The sequence below is a fragment of the Aotus nancymaae genome, unplaced genomic scaffold, assembly GCF_030222135.1.
Source record: "Aotus nancymaae isolate 86718 unplaced genomic scaffold, 86718_ANA_hifiasm-v0.15.2.pri h1tg000036l, whole genome shotgun sequence".
Classification (NCBI taxonomy): Eukaryota; Metazoa; Chordata; class Mammalia; order Primates; family Aotidae; genus Aotus; species Aotus nancymaae.
The window spans coordinates 31,637,225-31,653,051 of NW_026988450.1; the positions used below are offsets into that span (position 1 = coordinate 31,637,225).

The window sequence follows — 15,827 nt, forward strand, 5'->3', positions numbered from 1 at the left end:
GATGGCAGATAAATAGAATTATGTTAGAAAAGGAAGCAAATGGTATACTTTAAGAAGTCTGTATAACTTACCTTTAGCTCTTTTTCTATATTTAAATGTATTTTACAGAAAAAAATCATAGTACCTAATACTTTTAGAGCTAGAATTAAAGTGCATTAAGGCTTTCTTAAATCTTGTTATCTGTCATTCTGAATCCTCTTGAAGTTAGCTATAAAGAATAATAGATATGTATTCAGTCAGGATACTGAAGATTTTTACTGGCTTTTGGATTAGAAGATTTTCAGTTATCAGTGTTTAAGCTTTAACTTTGCTGTCAGTTAGTCTGACAAGGCCAAAATAAGATTCTAATAGTTGTGATTGTGGAGAGGGTGGTTTTTCATTAGGTGAGGCAAAGTGTCAATTAAAAGGGTATTGAGATAAAGAAATAGAAACTAGATTAAGTTTATACTTTTTCATGATGATAAGAAAATCCATTTTCGAGTTATACATTTATTTGAGGGTAGCTATCAGAGGCAAAGCTGGAATACCTTACATACTTAAAAGACTGCCTTCGGTTCTCAAAAGACTTATCAATTGCTTAATAATCATTTAAACATTTTTGTGTGTATGAAATAAGCACATTTTAAATAAAATGAAATGCCAAGGTCAAATAATGGCAGTAACTTCTAGAGATGCTATAATCAGCAGTCTTACCTTCTCCCCAGTCTCTCCTCATAGTTCCCTACCATTTAAATGCTGAACATTTGCTGTCTTTCAGTGGGGATTCTAATCTTATAAGGAAGTCTGAAACCTATATTTGATGTATATCCACAAAAATAAATACTGAGCATGTTTCAGCGTGACTGTCCTTTTTTAGAAGCAATGCCTGGTAAGCCTAACTTTAAGATTTTAGTGCAACAATGAAAACTGAACATGCATCTACAAAATGCATTGAACATCAAGCTTGAATTTGCTCTTCTGACTAATCTACATAAATAAAGTTAAATTTATCTCTGATAGTTGCTGCATCTAGTAAAAATGACTGCATAGATGTTCTCAAATTTAGAAAGCCTTCTTAGGATAATTTGATTTGAAATGTAGGCTATTTATCAAGCAAGAAATTCACTTAGAAATGACTCAGGAAACCCCTTAAAGAGATGCCTTCAATGGAACTTAAGGCATTGATCTGCACAGAGCTGCTTCTCACACTGCAACTACATCTACTTTGCTTCTAGGTAAGTAGCATCATGGATTTATCTATTTATTTAGTTATGGTTAATGATTCTTCCTGTTTATTGATGAAAAAAATTACAATATTGATTTATTTAACTACTTTCTTGCAGCATTTACAGTTTCATATGAGCAAGTTGCTGTTATGAGATGGAGTGTTCTATAAGTGACACATCATTTTTTTCTGGTGGCTTTCAAGATATTTTTCTTTTTTTTTGGTTTTTAGAAGTTAATTATGATGAATCTTGGAAGGATTTATTTCGGTTCATCCTGTGTAAGGTGCACTTAGCTTCTCTAATCTGTAAGTTTGTGTCTTTTGCCAAATTTGGGATGTTTTGAGCCATTATTTCTTGGACGACCCTTTCAATCCCACTCATTGTCCTTGCTTTCTGGAACTCCTATGATATGAATGTTTCATCGTTTTGTTTTCATCCCACAGGTTTCTGAGGCTCTGTTCATTTTCCCCCTCATCTATTTCCCTCTATTTTTTAAACTGAGTAAATCCTGTAGACCTTTCCTCAAGCTTACAGAGCCAGTTCTCTGTTATCTTCACCACTGTTGAGACCATTCTGCCAGTTTATTATTTCTATTATTATATTTTTAATTTCCATGGTTTTTATTTAGTTTACTGTTATTTCCATTTCTTGCCCAAGATTTTCTACTTTTCATTTGTTTCAGGAGAATTTGCAACTGATTTTTAATGATTTTTATGATGGCTGCTTTAAAATCCTTGTCAGATAATTTCAATATCTGATTCATCTTATTGTTAGCATCCATTGATTGTCTCTTCTCATTCAAGTTGTAATTTCTTGATTCTTGGCATGATGAGTTTTTTTAATTGTATTCTAAATATTTAGTCTATTATGATAGGGGACTCTGCACTCTATTTAAATCTTATATTTAGCAGATAGTTTTTCTGCTTAGGTTTAGTACACAGGTTCTGACCTATTGTTTTGAGCTGTGGTTCCAAAACCAGCTTAATTTTCAGAGCATTTGCAAAGTTATTTTGGTCTTCCCGCACTTTTGTCAAATGCTGATGTGGCTGTTACTGGTCCCTGTCAATGCTGACCTAGGGGAGACAAGAAGTTTCCTGAAGCTAGGAAACCCATGTCTCCAGGTGCAGGGGAAACGGGAGGTTTCCTGAAGCTAGGGAACCCATGTCTCCAGGTGCAGGGGATATGAGAGGTTTCCTGAAGCTAGGGAACCCATGTCTCCAGGTGCAGGGGATATGAGAGGTTTCCTGAAGCTAGGGAACCCATGTCTCCAGGTGCAGGGGATATGAGAGGTTTCCTGAAGCTAGGGAACCCATGTCTCCAGGTGCAGGGGAGACGAGAGGTTTCCTGAAGCTAGGGAACCCATGTCTCCAGGTGCAGGGGAGAAGTCTCAGTTCACTGGGCCTATGAGGCTTTCCAGGCCAGGTGAGTTTGTGGCAAGATCCCAGTTGCAGTGTTACCCAACTGCCCTGTACCTTTTGATGGAAGAGGAAAGTTTCAGGCCCTGAATAAAAGGAGAGCACTTTCTCTGGCAGATTATTATTAGTGGAATTGGTTCCCCATCTTTTCCCCTTACTAGTTGTGCTGGGCTCACCTGACATTGTCAGGGGAACTACGATTCTTTCTAGGGAAGTAATAACCTCTCTTAGCTGCCTTCTATTGCTAGGTTGAGGGTCAGGGAACCAGGATTGCCTTTTTCTGTCCTTTGGGAAGGGAGGAGATGTATAATACACTATCATGTTATTTTTCTAGTCTTAATGTCTCAATTTTTTTCTCCCTCTTACCATCTTTCGGAGTTTTTCCATGTTGACTTTTTTTTTTTTTTTTTTTTTTTATTGCATTTTAGGTTTTGGGGTACATGTGAATAACATGCAAGGTTGTTGCACAGGTGCACACGTGGCAGTATGATTTGCTGCCTCCCTCCCCTTCACCTATATCTGGCATTTCTCCCCATGCTATCCCTCCCCAACTCCCCACCCCCCCCACTATCCCCCCTCCCCCCCAACAGACCCCCGTGTATAGTGCTCCCCTCCCTGTGTCCATGTGTTCTCCTTGTTCAACACCCGCCTATGAGTGAGAACATGTGGTGTTTGATTTTGTGTTCTTGTGTCAGTTTGCTGAGAATGATGTTTTCCAGGTTCATCCATGTCCCTACGAAGGATGTGAACTCCTCCTTTTTAATGGCTGCATAATATTCCATGGTGTATATGTGCCACATTTTTCCTGTCCAGTCTATCATCGATGGGCATTTGGGCTGGTTCCAGGTCTTTGCTATTGTAAACTGTGCTGCAATGAACATTCGTGTGCATGTGTCCTTATAGTAGAACGATTTATAATCCTTTGGATATATGCCCAGTAATGGGATTGCTGGGTCAAATGGAATTTCTATTTCTAGGTCCTTGAGGAATCGCCACACTGTTTTCCACAGTGGTTGAACTAATTTACACTCCCACCAACAGTGTAAAAGTGTTCCTATTTCTCCACATCCTCTCCAGCATCTGTTTTCTCCAGATTTTTTAATGATCGCCATTCTAACTGGCGTGAGATGGTATCTCAATGTAGTTTTGATTTGCATTTCTCTGATGACCAGTGATGATGAGCATTTTTTCATATGTTTGTTGGCCTCATGTATGTCTTCTTTTGTAAAGTATCTGTTCATATCCTTCGCCCATTTTTGAATGGGCTTGTTTGTTTTTTTCTTGTAAATCTTTTTTAGTTCATTGTAAATTCTGGATATCAGCCCTTTGTCAGACGGGTAGGCTGCAAAAATTTTTTCCCATTCTGTTGGTTCCCGATTCACTCTATTGACTGTTTCTTTTGCCGTGCAAAAGCTGTGGAGTTTGATTAGGTCCCATTTGTCTATTTTGGCTTTTGTTGCCGATGCTTTTGGTGTTTTGGTCATAAAGTCCTTGCCTACGCCTATGTCCTGAATGGTTTTGCCTAGGTTTCCTTCTAGTGTTTTTATGGTGTTACGTCTTATGTTTAAGTCTTTAATCCATCTGGAGTCAATTTTAGTGTAAGGTGTCAGGAAGGGGTCCAGTTTCTGCTTTCTGCATATGGCTAGCCAGTTTTCCCAACACCACTTATTGAACATGGAATCCTTTCCCCATTGATTGTTTTTTTCAGGTTTGTCAAAGATCAGGTGGTTGTAGATATGTTGTGTCGCCTCCGACGCCTCTGTTCTGTTCCATTGGTCTATATCTCTGTTTTGGTACCAGTACCATGCTGTTTTGATTACTGTAGCCTTGTAGTAGAGTTTGATGTCCGGTAGTGTGATGCCTCCCGCTTTGTTCTTTTTGCTTAGAATTGACTTGGCTATGCGGGCTCTCTTTTGGTTCCATATGAAGTTTAAGGTGGTTTTTTCCAGTTCTGTGAGGAAGGTCATTGGTAGCTTGATGGGGATAGCGTTGAATCTGTAAATTACTTTGGGCAGTATGGCCATTTTCACGATATTAATTCTTCCTAACCATGAACATGGAATGTTTCTCCATCTGTTTGTGTCCTCTCTTATTTCGTTGAGCAGTGATTTGTAGTTCTCCTTGAAGAGGTCCTTTACGTTCCTTGTTAGTTGTATTCCTAGGTATTTTATTCTCTTTGTAGCAATTGTGAATGGCAGTTCGTTCTTGATTTGGCTCTCTTTAAGTCTGTTATTGGTGTATAGGAATGCTTGTGATTTTTGCACATTGATTTTGTATCCTGAGACTTTGCTGAAGTTGCTTATCAGTTTCAGGAGATTTTGGGCTGAGGCGATAGGGTCTTCTAGATATACAATCATGTCGTCTGCAAATAGAGACAATTTGACTTCCTCCTTTCCTAATCGAATACCCTTTATTTCTTTTTCTTGCCTGATTGCTCTGGCTAGAACTTCCAGTACTATATTGAATAGGAGTGGTGAGAGAGGGCATCCTTGTCTAGTGCCGGATTTCAAAGGGAATGCTTCCAGTTTTTGCCCATTCAATATGATATTGGCTGTCGGTTTGTCATAAATAGCTTTTATTATTTTGAGATACGTTCCGTCGATACCTAGTTTATTGAGGGTTTTTAGCATAAAGGGCTGTTGAATTTTGTCGAAGGCCTTCTCTGCATCAATTGAGATAATCATGTGGTTTTTGTTTTTGGTTCTGTTTATGTGGTGAATTACATTTATAGACTTGCGTATATTGAACCAGCCTTGCATCCCCGGGATGAATCCTACTTGATCATGGTGGATAAGCTTTTTGATGTGCTGTTGTAGTCGGCTTGCCAGTATTTTATTGAAGATTTTTGCATCTATGTTCATCATGGATATTGGCCTGTAGTTTTCTTTTCTTGTTGAGTCTCTGCCGGGTTTTGGTATTAGGATGATGTTGGTCTCATAAAATGATTTGGGAAGGATTCCCTCTTTTTGGATTATTTGGAATAATTTCAGTAGGAATGGTACCAGTTCCTCTTTGTATGTCTGGTAGAATTCGGCTGTGAGACCATCTGGGCCTGGGCTTTTTTTGGGTGGTAGGCTCTTAATTGCTGCCTCGACTTCAGACCTTGTTATTGGTCTATTCAGGGTTTCGGCTTCTTCCTGGTTTAGGCATGGGAGGAGACTACTGTCCAGGAATTTATCCATTTCTTCCAGGTTTTCTAATTTATGTGCATAGAGTTGTTTGTAATAATCTCTGATGATGGTTTGAATTTCTGTGGCATCTGTGGTGATATCCCCTTTATCATTTTTTATTGCATCTATTTGGTTATTCTCTCTTTTCTTTTTTATTAATTTGGCTAGTGGTCTGTCTATTTTGTTGATCTTTTCAAAAAACCAGCTCCTGGATTTATTGATTTTTTGTAGGGTTTTTCGTGTCTCTATCTCCTTCATTTCTGCTTTGATCTTAGTTATTTCTTGTCTTCTGCTAGGTTTTGAGTTTTTTTGATCTTGCTCCTCTAGCTCTTTCAATTTTGATGATAGGGTGTCAATTTTAGTTCTCTCCTTTCTTCTCATGTGGGCACTTATTGCTATATATTTTCCTCTAGAGACTGCTTTAAATGTGTCCCAGAGATTCTGGTATGTGGTGTCTTCATTCTCGTTGGTTTCGAAGAACATCTTTATTTCTGCCTTCATTTCAGTGTTTATCCAGTCAACATTCAGGAGAAAGTTGTTCAATTTCCACGAGGCTGTGCGGTTCTGGGTTGGCTTCTGAATTCTGAGTTCTAACTTGATTGCACTGTGGTCTGAGAGACTGTTTGTTATGGTTTCTGTTCTTTTGCATTTGCTGAGGAGTGATTTACTTCCAATTATGTGGTCAATTTTAGAGTAGGTGTGATGTGGTGCTGAGAAGAATGTATATTCTGTGGATTTGGGCTGGAGAGTTCTGTAAATGTCTATTAGGTTTGCTTGTTCCAGGTCTGAGTTCAAGTCCTGGATATCCTTATTAATTTTCTGTCTCGTTGATCTGTCTAATATTGACAATGGTGTGTTGAAGTCTCCCAATATTAATGTGTGGGAGTCTATGTCTCTTTTTAAGTCTTTAAGAACTTGCCTTATGTATCTGGGTGCTCCTGTATTAGGTGCATATATATTTAGGATCGTTAGCTCTTCTTGTTGTATTGATCCTTTTACCATTATGTAATGTCCTTCTTTGTCTCTTTTGATCTTTGTTGCTTTAAAGTCTATTTTATCAGAGATGAGAATTGCAACTCCTGCTTTTTTTTGCTCTCCATTTGCTTGGTAAATCTTCCTCCATCCCTTTATTTTGAGCCTTTGTGTATCCTTGCATGTGAGGTGGGTTTCCTGGATACAGCACACTGATGGGTTTTGGCTTTTTATCCAATTTGCCAGTCTGTGTCTTTTGATTGGAGCATTTAGTCCATTTACATTTAGGGTTAATATTGTTATGTGTGAGTTTAGTCCTGTCATTTTGATGCTGGCTGGCTGTTTTGCCCATTGGTTGATGCAGATTCTTCATTGTGTTGCTGCTCTTTACCATTTCGTGCGTTTTTGGAGTGACTGGTGCTGGTTGTTTTTTTCTATGTGTAGTGTCTCCTTCAGGAGCTCTTGTAAAGCTGGTCTGGTGGTGATGAAATCTGTGAGTACTTGCTTGTTCGCAAAGGATTTAATTTTTCCTTCACTTAGGAAGCTTAGTTTGGCTGGATATGAAATTCTGGGTTGAAAGTTCTTTTCTTTAAGGATGTTGAATATCGGCCCCCACTCTCTTCTGGCCTGTAGGGTTTCTGCTGAGAGATCTGCTGTGAGTCTGATGGGTTTCCCTTTGTGGGTAACCCGACCTTTCTCTCTGGCTGCCCTTAGTATTTTCTCCTTCATTTCAACCCTGGTGAATCTGATGATTATGTGCCTTGGGGTTGCTCTTCTAGAGGAATATCTTTGTGGTGTTCTCTGTATTTCCTGGACTTGAATCTTGGCCTGCCTTGCTAGGTTGGGGAAGTTTTCCTGGATAATATCCTGAAGAGTATTTTCCAGCTTGGATGCATTCTCTTCGTCACATTCAGGTACACCTATCAAACGTAGATTAGGTCTTTTCACATAGTCCCATATTTCTTGTTGACTCTGTTCATTCCTTTTTACCTTGTTTTCTCTAATCTTCCCTTCTTGTTTTATTTCATTGAGTTGATCTTCAACTTCTGATATCCTTTCTTCTGCTTGGTCAATTCTGCTGTTGAAACTTGTACATGCTTCGCGAAGTTCTCGTGTTGTGTTTTTCAGCTCCATCAATTCATTCATATTCCTCTCTAAGTTGTCCATTCTCGTTAGCATTTCATCAAGTCTTTTTTCAAGGTTCTTAGTTTCTTTGCATTGGGTTAGAACATGTTCTTTTAGCTCACAGAAGTTTCTTATTATCCATTTTCTGAAAGCTGATTCTGTCATTTCATCACACTCATTCTCCGTCCAGTCTTGTTCCCGTGCTGGTGAGGAGTTATGCTGCCTTGTAGGGGGAGAGGTGTTCTGTTTTTGGGTGTTTTCATCCTTTTTGCGTTGGTTTCTTCCCATCTTTGTGGATTTATCCGCCTATTGACTTTGTAGTTGCTGTCTTTCTGATTTTGGTAATTTTAAGTCTGCAGCAGCTGAACTCATAAACCCCCTTTTCTTCTCCCCAGGTGTTCTGGCCCAGTGGTTTAGCACTTTATGTTTTTCAGCTGAGTTGCTACCGTTTTCCCTGCCCACAAGGTGGCAGTCTAGTCACACTCAGCCTGCAGAGGCTTCGCTGAGCTGCTGTGGGCTCCGCCCAGCTTCCGTGTGAGCTTCCCTGCAGTCCTGTGAGTGTAGTTAGAGCTGCTTCCGCTATGCTGGCCCGCCCCTGTAGTGACGAAGTCTCTGTAGTGGCGGGTTGTCTTGGTTACGGAAAATTGCCCCGGAACTGCAGGATGTTTCCCGATGGAGGACGCCCCTCCCCAACAGAGCTGGACCATCCCGGGTTCAGCCGTGTTTCCAGAGGGGCCCTCTTTGTCCGGTAATCTCTTGGCTTGCCTCCTTGCCACAGCTCCCCTTGCTGGCCCAGAGGAGACACAGTCTCGTTCGCTTTGTTCAAGGAGCCGCTGCTCCCCGCCCCCCGTGCAGGCCGAGCGGCTGCTCCGGTCCAACCAGCGGCGCTGGGAACCCGGGGAGCTTTACCGCCTGTGAATCTCCTGGTCTGTGGGCAGTTAAAATCTGCTGCCCTGTGTGCCGCTGCGTCAGCTGAGGCAGCGGCTCTGAGATTCCTGGCGCTCCCTTGCCCGGGGGTCTCCTGGCTTGGCTCCCTGCTTCTGCTCCCCTTTCTGGCTCAGAGGGAACTCTGTCTCTCTCGCTCTGCATAAGAAGCCACTGCCCCCCGCCCCAGGGCGTAGGCTGAGCGGCCACTCCGCTCAAACCAGCGGTGCTGGCGACCCGTGGGGCTTTTCCTCCTGTGAATCTCCTGGTCTGTGGGCAGTAAAAGTCCGTCTGGAAATGCGGCGTCCACTCACCCTCTGCGCCTTCTCTCGGAGCTGCAATCCCGACTTCCTCCTAAGCGGCCATCTTGGATCTCCTTCCTCTATGTTGACTTTTATGCTATTTCCAGGGTTTATAGTTACACTAAGTGGGGAGGAGCAGAGAGAAATGAGTCTCTGGCATTTTGTCTAGATCTCAGATTGTCATATGCCATGTCATATCGAAAAAAGAAGGGAATGTGAGGTCAAGCCAGTCTGGAATGCTGGTTCATCCACTAATCTGTATGACTTATAAGAAATTTATCTAACTTCTTTGAGCCTCCTTTTCGTCATCTGTAAAAATAGAGTTAACTTATTATTTATTTACTCTTTATGATTCAATAAAATATCTGTCATTGAGAACTTACTCAAGACTGGGCACTGTTCCAGGCACTGTGAATGCAGTGGGTCACAAGACAGGTAAGATCCTTGTTCTCGTGACCGTTCATTCTTTACACAGATAATCAACAGGCAATCAAAAAATAATTCTGCAAGACAGTGATACTTTGAAAAAATGAAACAGAGTAATGAGAATAATGACTAAGCTGAGGACTTAGATGGCTGTTTCAAATACTTAGGGAAGGTCTCTCTGAGGACGTGGAATTTCATATATTCTTTCTATTGATTCAGCCAATATTTATTGAGCTCTTACTATGTCCTAGGGATAAACCTGAGTAAAAACCTGAATGATGAGAGAGACCCAACTATTTGAAAATGTGGAGCAATATCATTTCAGGAAAAAACATACACTCTATTAAAAAGATCCCTGAGATTAAAAAAAAAAAAAAAAAAAAAAAAAACAACACAACTAGAGAAGGTCAAGGAACTCAAAAAGATGGGCAGTGTGGTTGCAACATTGTAAATGTGAAGGCGCATCATCCCAGAAGTGATCAGAGAGATAGGCAAGAAACTGACTGTGCAGGGGCTTTTGGGGCACAATAATCAGTTCAGTTTTATTCTGCATATAATGGGAAGCCTTAGAGAGTTTAAGCGGATAAATGATACAATCCATATACATTTCATAAAGATTATTCTAGTTGTTTTGTAGAGAATAAAATGTAGAGGAGCAATAATAGAAGCTGGGATACCAGTTAAAAGGCCATTTCTGCTGTCCAGGTAGGAAATAATAAAACTTGAACTTGATAGGCAGCTGTGGAAAAAGAAGAGGTTGTAGACCGAAGGCATATTTAGCAGTTTGAGCAGGCAAGATTTTCTGAATTGGCTTTGTGAAGTTAGGAGAGATGAGGACTCTGCTTCTGACTTTGGCTAGATGACAGGAGCCATTTTAGAGATGAAGGAGATTGAGAGAGAAGAGTGTTTTAGAGTTGGGGTCAGAAATAATTATATTTGTTTTGGAAGGGTTAAGTTTTGAGGTATCTGTAAGAGATCTGTGGAGATGTGCTGTAAGTAGTAAATATTCCATTCTGGAGCTCAGGGGGTTAAGGGCTGAGGCTACTGTGTAATCTGGGTGTCCCAACATTCAGATGATATGTAAGGCAGTGGGAGTGCACGACATCATCTGAGGGGAAAGCACTAAAAGAGCAGACAAAACTGTGAGCCACTACATAATTTTAACAATAGGAGAAGGAGATGCATCTAGCAAAGGGAGACCAAGGAGGAGTAGTTAGGTTGAACGAAGCGAATATCAGGTAATTCAGTGTCAAGGAAGCTAAATGCAAAAAATATTTTAAGAAAGAGGAAGTGATCAACTTTGCCAAATATGTTAGTAAAATAAAGACAAAGAACTGAGTGCTGAGTTCGGTAATTTGGAATTATTAAGTTGCCTTGACAGGAGTTGTTTTAGTGAGGTGGTCAGTGTTATTGTGAAACTTATTAATATATGAAGCTAAGCATTCTAATTTTAATTACTTTTCCCTTCCTCAGTTTCCTCATGTGTAAAATGGTGATAATAATGGTTTTATAACTGTATCATGCTCTTTATGCTCATATCACTAGATTTCTAAAAGGATTAAATGGTAATCCATGAGAAAAAATAAGCTATGCAGAGTTACACAAGTGTATGCTTTACATAAATATATATATACACATACGTGTATATATGTGTGTGTGTGTATATATGTGTATATGTGTGTGTGTGTATATATGTGTGTGTGTGTGTGTGTATATATATATATATATATATATAATTGAAGGCATGTTTTAAGCCAATGCACGTTTAGCATATGTCTCTGGTGAATGGATGTTGATTCCTTTAAAAACAAGTTTGATAAAATAAGAATTGTCTCTGAAATCATAGATATTTAAATAGTTGGACTTGTCTTTAAATCTACATGGAAATATACTATATATATATGTGTGTGTGTGTGTGTGTGTATATATATATATATATATATAATCAAATATTGAAACATAATTTTCCAAGGTGACCTAACCTTAATATAATCCTAACCCTAACCCTAACCCAGTTGACACATATGAACATTTTAAAGGTGCTCAAAAGTTTATTTTTGGAGATTATCTTTCACTTAAAAAACTAACCATTTCTACCAACATCATCCTTACAACCACAATTAAAATCACAGCAAAAATAACTACCACTTTTAGGGCATATTACATATCAGATACTTTACATGTATAATCTCAATATTTATAGCTATAATATAGGAATAATTATGATTTCCACTTTACAGATAAAAATTGAGGCTCATAGAAGTTAAGCAATGTGTTCGAAACCTGCAAATAGTGTCAGAATCATTTTTCAAAATCAAATATTTCTCAATCCATCGTTCTCAACACAATTGTTCTTCTTCATATCTGGGCGTGTTGACAGGGTAGATTTGGTAAGATGAGGGTTCTGGAGTAGCTACTTAGTTAAAATTTCTAGACTTTATATCAAAGCCAAGTTTTACTTATTCCAAAAAATACACATATGCACACACATGAAAAAAGCCAGAAGGTAGGCTAGAACATCCGCCCAAGGAGAGAAAGGACTTGATATATAGCAAAACCATTTGCAAATGTGGAACTCTATTTGAGACTGAATGTATATATTGCAAAACCTGGCAATAGGTAAATAAAACAATATATCTTGGTTGTCAGTTCACTAGGCTGGAGAGAATTCTAGGAGTCACAGTTGGGAATGCTGAAATTTAAAGATATGATATTCATCCTTTGGAGAGGCTCATAAAACAGAAAACTAATATGTATTTGTTTTAAGAGTACCCAGGGTTTGCTTTAACCAGGTATGGTAAGACATGCATTATCACTGCAGTAAGTAATCACCTTGAAACACTGGACCAGATCATTCTGGTTGATAAAGAGTGTGCTGTGGGTGATATAGAGAAATAGGACTAGATGATTTCTAAGGTTTCCTGCTGCCTGTGTTGCTTAATATAGTCTAATGGGGTCTTTAGAAGAGAGTGATGTGAAGCTTATTCTGGCAGTGTGTGCAGGATGCACTGCTGAGAGGGAGCTCACTCAGGACAGTGCTGTAATTGAAGCAATCAGCATAGCGAAGAATTGATCTAATAGTCAGCAAACCTGTATTCTGACTTTCCCTATCCCACTCTTTTGCTGGGTAACTTTGAGTGACTTCCTGGACCAAGGATTAAAAAGAGTTCCAAAGAGTTTATAGATTCAAAGCTTAGAAGAAGAGCCAACAGTCATGGAATGAAATAAGAATGGAAAACCAGGTGGTAAAATACATTGTTAACTAGTTATATAGAAAGTATACAATAAACATATATTCTTTTGTATATAATTCCATTAGATGGTAGATTTTCTAAGGAAAGTAGGCCTGAAGACAATCTGGATATTTTTATTAAACTTAAACAGAGATTTCCATTACTTACCTCTCCTTTTTCCCAGTACCTATAATGCTGGTTAGCTGCCCCAGAATCTCTAGTAAATAACCAGGTCAGTCTTTCTTAATTGCCTTTTATTTTGCTCCGAATGTTTTCCTTGTGTCTTACAAAAATAGACTGTGTGTCTCAGGTTAAAAGAACGATGTCTAGATCTCTCACAGACTCTAGCCAGTACGGATACTCTCAAAATATTAAGAGACAATGAATTTGTTACTTGGAATAATTTTAGAAAGCTTCTACTTTCTGTCTTCTAGCGATGAAGAAATCTTGGGGAGGATGAGGTGCTCATCCAAAGTCAAAGGAAAGGTAGTGCTGGTGCCATGACTCAGTCTAGTGCCTGGTTCTTTACTGTGTCTCTTGATTGATTGATTGAGTATTCAGTGCTTGCTTAAGCTTTCTTATGAGCTGACTGATTTTTAAAAGAAAAGCTAAATTCATTTAAATGTTTTACAAATTCTAACTGCCTATAATTATATAAAATTTCTTGGATGATATAATTTTAAACTAGGCCTTTATTCTGTCATTTGTCATTGATATAGATGACAGGAACAGAATATGTATCAAAATGTCAAGTGTACTAGGATGATGACATTTTATGTAAGTACCTAATTAAATCACATTTTGGAAGAACTGATAATCCCTATTTCCAAAGGAAATGAATTATGCTTCAGAACACTTTTTTGAGGTGTCTTCAGCTGGCATTCCATAGCTCAGTACCAACCAGCTTTATATGTTACCCCAGAGCTGCCAAAAAAGAAAAAATGATGCTTTCTGTGGCAACGTGGGGAAGACTATGTAAAATGTACAGATATCTAAACCCTTCCCCAAGGCACAGTGGAAGATGCACATTTTATTTCTAACAGCATGTCCTGGGGCCAAAAACTAACTACTTACCTTCACTACAAACATTGATAGAGGTATGATCCAATACAGGATTAACTGAAAAATATTTGCTTACTGGGAAGTGATATCACTCATAGGGCTGCAGGTGATACTAATAAAAAATGATTTTGCAGCACTAATGTTTGACAACATCTGTTTTTTTTATTACAATTGTTTGTGACTGTCAAATTGTCAAACTCTCCACTCAATCCCTCATAAAATAGGAGAAATGTGGTGATAATTTTAAAAACTTAGTTATATCATGATTGTACTTTATAGTTTTCTGAGCATAACCCCATGGGGTAGAGAATGTTAACAATAGAAAAAATGTGTTATAAAAGAACTTTAACTTCCCTTTTTCTGTGTATATATGTGTGTTTGTGTATATGTATACTAATCAGTTGGAAGACAAAAGTATGCTTCAGGATTATTGTAATGATTAGAACCCCCCAAAATATTTTAAATTTGTCATTTATATTTTCATTGTGCATTCTTTATACTTTCTACTGTGACATGTGTTGTATGTTTATGTAGCTTTAAATTTTATATTATACTAATGATAGTATTGTTTCTTAAGTGGAACTTGAAAAATATTTATGCCAAATATTATTCCTCCCAAATACTGTATTTTCAGTGACAAATGAAGACAACTGAGACACTCCTATAAGTATAATAATTTGAATATCATATTTTTCTTATGGGTAAGGTACATCACTTAGGATATCTTTAATTATTTGACTGAGTCCTGTGTCTTGTCCTCTGCATCCAAAACTGCAGATATAAAATGGCAGAGAAACATTCTTGCAAGGGAAGAATTTTCCTGCCCAACAGTAAGCTTTTCGATATATACTCATTGATGAACAAGAAAAAAAATTAGAAGAAGGAGATGTGAATAGGTAATGGAGATAATTTGTTGTTAGTATTTTTCCTAGCTGTGATCCAAGAGTGGCAGAAGAGTAGTAGTGATCTTCTACTTCTCGTTAACTTAAGCAGCCGATTCAGGGATAGACCATCAGTGTTGAGAGAAAGGAAAAAAAATAAAGTCTATCTATCTATCATCTGTCTGGTCTATCTGTCTCTCTCCCTTTCTTTCTCTCTCTCTTTCTCTCATCTCTATTATCTACCATATCTATCATCTGTATAATTTACCATCTATCATGGATCTGTCAGGGTCTTGTCAAGAAAACAGAAACTGCATTTAGAATTTCAAATAAAGATGATTTAATTTATGGAATTGTGTACACATCTATTATGGGGCTCAAAAAGTAAAGAGAGAAAAGTGTGGTATCCCAGAAATTTATAACTGTAGGAAGGAACAACTACCCTTAGAAAAGAGGGCATGCTACTAGAAACTGGGAGGTTGGAAGAGTGGTCCCTGTAGGGCTGATGATCAGGCCTTTGAGGTGGAAGTGTGATCTAGTGCATGCTTGGAGTTCCCAAGGACTCAGGCAAGTGGCTGGTGCTCTGGCTCCAAGAGGGTGAGGCCTAGGGTCTTGGGCGCCTCTGAGGGGTGTGAGGAAACAGGGATATGTTTCAAGCAGAAAAAGGTTGAAACTAGAGGCCGTTATTCTGCTGCTGCTAGAATAATGCTGGCAGCAACTAGAAAACATGAACATAGTCCCTCATACCTGTATTTTTTTTCAATCTCCTTAAAATAAAAAAATAAAATAAACAAAACCTAAATGAAAGCCAGAATGCAAGGGGATATGGAAAATGTAATGTATGGAAAACTATTCCTGGCCTCACAGAGCCAGGTACAGAAAGGGGTGCTTAAAGCGGAGAGACAACAGCCAGCTCATCTTATCCTTTAGTGTCTTCGTAGCTCAGATTTGTTTTCCTGGTGGAAATGTCTCCCAGATGTCTCAAATATCAAATATTGAAAAACCAAATGGATTTTTGTTTCTCACTCCCAAATATGCTTTTCTCATGTCAGTAAATGGTACTATAATCCATCCACTTAGTTGGTGCACAATCTAGTTGTCATTTCTGACAC

General features: G+C 38.7%; 1 long non-coding RNA gene across 3 annotated transcripts in view; it reads left to right on the top strand.

Annotated features, from left to right (window-relative positions):
• LOC105732647 (uncharacterized) overlaps positions 1-15,827 on the top strand; it is a 597,345-nt gene that overhangs the window by 8,175 nt on the left and 573,343 nt on the right. The window contains exon 1 of one of the 3 annotated variants that reach the window (XR_010345500.1): positions 930-1,214. The exons of the other annotated variants lie outside the window; for them this stretch is intronic. This is a non-coding gene — a long non-coding RNA (uncharacterized LOC105732647). Of the gene's footprint in view, positions 1-929; positions 1,215-15,827 lie in introns of those variants that run through there. 3 annotated transcript variants of the gene reach the window in all.